Source organism: Nerophis lumbriciformis, linkage group LG39 (assembly GCF_033978685.3).
Source record: "Nerophis lumbriciformis linkage group LG39, RoL_Nlum_v2.1, whole genome shotgun sequence".
NCBI lineage: Eukaryota > Metazoa > Chordata > Actinopteri > Syngnathiformes > Syngnathidae > Nerophis > Nerophis lumbriciformis.
Genome location: NC_084586.2, coordinates 16,472,826 through 16,480,000, shown reverse-complemented (window position 1 = coordinate 16,480,000; position 7,175 = coordinate 16,472,826). Strand labels below are relative to the sequence as shown.

The following is a 7,175-nucleotide window of genomic DNA, read 5'->3' as shown; positions in this document are numbered from 1 at the left end:
TGTTGTTGAACCATTTGATTACTGCTGCTGTATTTCTCCATTGGTTGAGTGGTGTTTTGTCCTTGATTTTTGTGTTGACTCTGTCCAGGATTATTTTGCTGATTTTTCCTATTTCAGATTTAGTTGGGTTTATTAGTCGGCGTGTTGGGTTATTTGCGAAGTTGGGTTTGTGATCCTTCAATGTGATGAAGGCTTCCTTGTTGGCTGTGGCGTCCACCCTGTCCTCAATGTCCAGTTCAGCCGCGATCCTTTTATTTTCCAGGTGGATGTTCTGTAAGGTATTGGGTTGCGCTTTTTTGTATGATTTGGTGATGCTTCTGTCCAGTAAGGTGTGGTGTTCTGGTATGTCCATTCTGTAGAAGTTTGTGGTTTTATCGGCAGCTATGATGAGGTTGTTTACTTTCTTGATGCGCTCCTTGTCATTTTTCAGCTTGGTGAGGAGTGGGTTACGGATTGGCTTGAATTTGACTGATTGTATCATTTTGAGCATGTCGTTCTCAAAATCCTTTAGTTCCTCAACTGTGGGTGGGTTCTTGGTAGATTTGAATCCGTAAGTTTCCTTTTGCATTCCTTTTGTTTCAGGGTGGAGGGAAAAATGTGCTTTCCACCGCATCCTTCTTAGGAAGTGTTCCGTCTTTTCTATGAGCCTTAGCTTGTAGTAATTCTGCGCGGGTATGGGAATGTTCTTCGTGGAGTAGTCGATGTTGAATTTTTCCATTTCTGATCGTCGTACAGTGCTCAACAAATGTCAATTTGGAGCGGAGTATATGTCTTAATAAGGTTATCCAAAAAATAGTGCTCGATACCGTAGTAGAGCGCAATATATGTATGTGTGGGAAAAAAAATCACAAGACTATTTCATCTCTACAGGCCTGTTTCATGAGGGGGGTACCCTCAATCGTCAGGAGATTTTAATGGGAGCATTCGCATACCATGGTTTATATAGGGCACAGAGTGGGTGGGTACAGGCTGGCCTAGGGGCGTGGTGATTGGTTCATGTGTTACCTAGGAGGTGTTTCCGTCTATGGCGGCATGTTGTTACAATTTCGCTGCGCTTGTTGAGGGATGACAGGTCTGGACGGTAGATAATAAACAGTTTCTCTTTCAAGCATAGGTTGCATCTTTTATTACCACTATTGTAAGGTGTGCTGGATGCAAGAATTTGCCATGTTATTGAATATTCAACATTATTGTCTTTGAGGTCCCAAATGTGTTTGCTGAGTTCTGTGGTATTTCGCAGGTTTTTGTTCCTGAAAGAAGCCTTGTGGTTGTTCCATCTGGTTTTGAATTCACCCTCGGTTAATCCTACATATGTGTCGGATGTGTTAATGTCCTTGCGTATTACCTTAGATTGGTAGACAACTGATGTTTGTAAGCATCCCCCGTTGAGGGGGCAATCAGGTTTCTTTCGACAGTTACATGCTTTGTTGGTTTTGGAGTCGTTCTGACTGGGGGTCGACGGCTCATTTGCAATTGTTTTGTTGTGGTTTGAGATAATTTGTCGTATATTGTTCATGCAGCCGTAGCTCAATTTGATGTTGTTCTTGTTGAATACTTTTCTTAGGTTGTTGTCTTTGGGAAAGTGCTGAATTTGACCAAGCAACCCCCCCGTACCAAAAAGCCCTTGATGAAAGCGGATACAATTTCACCCTCACCTATGAACCCACGCCAGGAAACCAGCCAAAAAAGAACAGAAAACGAAACGGCATCATCTGGTACAACCCCCCATACAGCAAAAACGTCTCAACGAACATTGGACACAAATTCCTCAACCTGATTGACAAACACTTTCCCAAAGACAACAACCTAAGAAAAGTATTCAACAAGAACAACATCAAATTGAGCTACAGCTGCATGAACAATATACGACAAATCATCTCAAACCACAACAAAACAATTGCAAATGAGCCGTCGACCCCCAGTCAGAACGACTCCAAAACCAACAAAGCATGTAACTGTCGAAAGAAACCTGATTGCCCCCTCAACGGGGGGTGCTTACAAACATCAGTTGTCTACCAATCTAAGGTAATACGCAAGGACATTAACACATCCGACACATATGTAGGATTAACCGAGGGTGAATGCAAAACCAGATGGAACAACCACAAGGCTTCTTTCAGGAACAAAAACCTGCGAAATACCACAGAACTCAGCAAACACATTTGGGACCTCAAAGACAATAATGTTGAATATTCAATAACATGGCAAATTCTTGCATCCAGCACACCTTACAATAGTGGTAATAAAAGATGCAACCTATGCTTGAAAGAGAAACTGTTTATTATCTACCGTCCAGACCTGTCATCCCTCAACAAGCGCAGCGAAATTGTAACAACATGCCGCCATAGACGGAAACACCTCCTAGGTAACACATGAACCAATCACCACGCCCCTAGGCCAGCCTGTACCCACCCACTCTGTGCCCTATATAAACCATGGTATGCGAATGCTCCCATTAAAATCTCCTGACGATTGAGGGTACCCCCCTCATGAAACAGGCCTGTAGAGATGAAATAGTCTTGTGATTGTTTTTCCCACACATACATATATTGCGCTCTACTACGGTATCGAGCACTATTTTTTGGATAACCTTATTAAGACATATATATATATATATATATATATATATATATATATATATATATATATATATATATATATATATATATATATATATATATATATATATATATATATATATATATATATATAGAATAGGTTGATTGACAACACAAAAAATTGGCCCTAGTGTGTGAATGTGAGTGTGAATGTTGTCTGTCTATCTGTATTGGCCCTGCGATGAGGTGGCGACTTGTCCAGAGTGTACCCCGCCTTCCGCCCGAACGCAGCTGAGATAGGCTCCAGCGACCCCAAAAGGGACAAGCGGTAGGAAATGGAGATATACATATACATGTATGTATGTATGTATGTATGTATGTATGTATGTATGTGTATATGTGTATATATATATATATATATATATATATATATATATATATATATATATATATATATATATATATATATATATATATATATATATATATATATATATATATATATACATACATACATACACATATATACATATATAACTCGTAGCATCATAGACCCCAACCACAATGTATTAAAATTCGCCAAAAAAATACGCAAAACTTTAAAATACCAACACATTTTGCTTTTAATGTCACAATCAACATTTTAGATGCTTTCAGACGGAGTAGAGGACCCCCGCTGCTCGTTGAGAAGAGCTTCACGTCTCCAAAAGTGTTTCAATAAAATAAGATAAAAGTTGCTAAATTTGGTGCCTCTTAGGGGAAAAAAAGTGTCTGAATTCTGCCAGCATGCCTTGCAGTGGGTAGATAAGAGTGTAATAGTGCGTGTATGTCGGTGTTTATTGTGTTAATAGCTCTATTGTTGTGGTGGATGTTGGCGTTAGCGGCATCCTGTTTCCTATGGCAAGCAACTAGGTGGTTTTCCCTGAAAACGAGCGCCGTGGCGAGGGTAAGTATTGATTCTTGTGCGCTCACGCTGCCTGCGGACGTTGCCATAACTGCAGAAAAGGACAGATGGGAGCTGAGGCGTCAGCAACACCCGCCGTCTAATGATCTGCCTCGTTAAGCAGGTGTGCTAATGCACACCTTAAGGGTAGCCGGCTCGTGTTCACATTAAGCCGCTAAATTTGGACTCCACGCAGCGCCTTTTGTGTGTGTGTGTGTGTGTGTGTGTGTGTGTGTGTGTGTGTGTGTGTGTGTGTGTGTGTGTGTGTGTGTGTGTGTGTGTGTGTGTGTGTGTGTGTGTGTGTGTGTGTGTGTGTGTGTGTGTTGAAGGGGGGGGAGGGGATGCACAATGGAGCGTTACCAAAACAACGTCCTCAGGTTGCCTATCAGGGAGAGTCTGACACCTCCAGCGAGGGTCCCCTGATAACCTTTTAAGGCAACAGGAGACTGCCAGCTGCATGTATGAGTGCCTACTTACCGCTCATTGTGTAAAAAAAAAACTCATTAAGTAAGTAGATTTTACGGTTTAAAAAAAATGGCAGCTCAGTTACTAGAATGTTATAGTAAAAATACCAGTGGTAACATTTTTCCATTTATAGTAATACCCCGTGAAAAATGTTACGGTTTGAAATTGCCACGGTTTTTACTGTAGAAGTAACAGGGGTAGGTTTTTTTTTTTAAATCACTGTCTGTTTTACCGTGAAAAAAATGGTCAATCGGTTTCCGGAATGTTACCGTAAAAATAAGAACGGTACCGCATTCACCTTACAGTAATGCACTATAAAGTAAATGACTAGATTTTATGTAAAAAAAAAAAAAAAACTATAACTGGAAGCTCAGTTGCCAGAATTTTTGTAAAAATAATATTGGTACAGTTTTACAATTTACAGTAATGCACTGTAAAAACAACTGTAGATTTTACGTAAAATACAAAAAAAAAAAAAAACCTAGAAGCTCAGTTGCCAGAATTTTACAGTAAAAATAACATTGATAACGTTTTTTAATTTACAGTAATACACCGTGAAAAATGTGCGTACATTTTACGGTTAGAAATTGCCACGGTTTTACTGTAGAAGTAACAGTGGTAGGGTTTTTCTATCACTGTCTATTTTACCGTGAAAAAATGGTGACTCGGTTTCAATAATTTTATTGTAAAAATAAAAATGGTACCGTATGCGCTGTAAAGTAAAATGACCAGATTTTACGTTAAAAAAATAAAAAATAAAACCGGAAGATCAGTTGCCAGAATTTTACTGTGAAAATAACATTGGTGCCATTTGTCAATTTACAGTAATGCACCGTGAAAAATGAGCGTAAATTTTACGGTTAGAAATTGCCACGGTTTTACTGTAGAAATAACAGTGGTAGGGTTTTTCTATCGCTGTCTGTTTTACCGTGAGAAAATGGTGACTCGGTTTCCAGGTTTTTACCGTAAAAAAAAAAATGGTACCATATTCAACTGACAGTAATGCATTACTGTAAAGTAAAATGAAAAGATTTTACAAAAAAAAAACTGAAACTCGGTTGCCAGAGTTTTTTCTGTAGAAATGATATTGGTACCGTTTTACTATTTATAGTAATGCACTGTAAAAATGATGATAGATTTTACGTAAAAAAAAACAACCTGGCAGCTTAGCCGCCAGAATTTTACTGTAAAAATAACGTTGGTACCGTTTGTCAATTTACAGTAATGCACCGTGAAAAATGTGCGTAAATTTTACAGTTAGAAATTGCCACGGTTTTACTGTTGAAGTAAGAGTGGTAGGGTTTTTCTTTTGCTGTCTATTCTACCATGAAAAAATTCTGACTCGGTTTCCGGAATTTTACCGTAAAAATAAGAATGGTACCGTATTCAACTTACAGTAATGCGCTGTAAAGTAAAATTACTAGATTTTACGTTAAAAAATAAAAATAAAACCGGAAGATCAGTTGCCAGAATTTTACTGTGAAAATAACATTGGTACCATTTGTCAATTTACAGTAATGCGCCGTGAAAAATGAGCGTACATTTTACAGTTAGAAATTGCCACGGTTTTACTGTAGAAATAACAGTGGTAGGGTTTTTCTATCGCTGTCTATGTTTTACCGTGAGAAAATGGTGACTCGGTTTCCAGGTTTTTACCGTAAAAATAAAAATGGTACCATATTCAACTGACAGTAATGCATTACTGTAAAGTAAAATGAAAAGATTTTACAAAAAAAAACCTGAAACTCGGTTGCCAGAGTTTTTTCTGTAGAAATGATATTGGTACCGTTTTACTATTTATAGTAATGCACTGTAAAAATGATGATAGATTTTACGTAAAAAAAAAACAACCTGGCAGCTTAGCCGCCAGAGTTTTTCTGTAAAAATAATATTGGTACCGTTTGTCAATTTACAGTAATGCACCGTGAAAAATACGCGTACACTTTACGGTTAGAAATTGCCACGGCTTTACTGTAGAAGTAACAGTGGTAGGGTTTTTCTATCGCTGTCTGTTTTACCGTGAAAAAATGGTGACTCGGTTTTCAGATTTTTACCGTAAAAATAAAAATGGTACCGTATTCAACTTACCGTACAGTAATGCGCTGTAAAGGAAAATGACAAAATTTTACGTTAAAAAAACCAACTAAAACTGGAAGCTCAGTTGCCAGAATTTTGCTGTAAAAATAATATTGGTACCGTTTTAAAATTTACAGTAATGCACTGTAAAAACCAACTGTCGATTTTACGTTAAAAAAAACAACCTGGCAGCTAAATTGCCAGAATGTTACCGTAAATATAACATTGGTACAGTCTGTCAATTGACAATAATGCACCGTTAAAAATTTGCGTAAATTTTACGATTAGAAATCGCCACGGTTTTACTGTAGAAGTAACAGTGGGAGGGTTTTTCTATCGCTGTCTGTTTTACCGTGAAAAAATGGTAACTCGGTTTCCAGAATTTTACCATAAAAATAAAAATTGTACTGTATTCGACTTACAGTAATGCGCTGTAAAGTAAAATGACTAGATTTTACGTTTAAAAAACCTGAAAACTGGAAGCTCAATTGCCAGAATTTTGCTGTAAAAATAATATTAATACAGTTTTACAATTTACAGTAATGGACTGTAAAAACAACTGTAGATTTTACGTTAAAAAACAAACAAAAAAAGACCTGGCAGCTCAGTCGCCAGAATTTTACTGTAAAAATAACATTGATAACATTTGTCAATTTACAGTAATACACCGCGAAAAATTAGCGTACATTTTACGGTTAGAAATCGCCACGGCTTTACTGTAGAAGTAACAGTGGTAGGGTTTTTGTATCGCTGTCTGTTTTACCGTGAAATAATGGTGACTCGGTTTCCAGATTGTTACCGTAAAAATATAAATGGTACCGTATTTGACGTACAGTAATGCGCTGTAAAGTAAAATGACTAGATTTTACGTTAAAAAAAAAAACGAAAACTGGAAGCTCAGTTGCCAGAATTTTTTCTGTAAAAATAATATTGGTATTGTTTTATAATTTATAGTAATGCACTGTAAAAATTTCCATAGATTTTACGTTAAAAAAAACAACCCGGTAGCTCAGTTGCCAGAATTTTACTGTAAAAATAACATTAGTACCATTTGTCAATTTACAGTAATACACCGTGAAAAATTAGCGTACATTTTACGGTTAGAAATTGCCACGGTTTTACTGTAGAAGTAA

At 37.3% G+C, this 7,175-nt stretch overlaps 1 protein-coding gene across 1 annotated transcript in view; it reads left to right on the top strand.

The window, feature by feature from the left end:
- kif19 (kinesin family member 19) overlaps positions 1–7,175 on the top strand; it is an 89,604-nt gene that overhangs the window by 42,122 nt on the left and 40,307 nt on the right. The gene's annotated exons all lie outside the window — the stretch shown is intronic.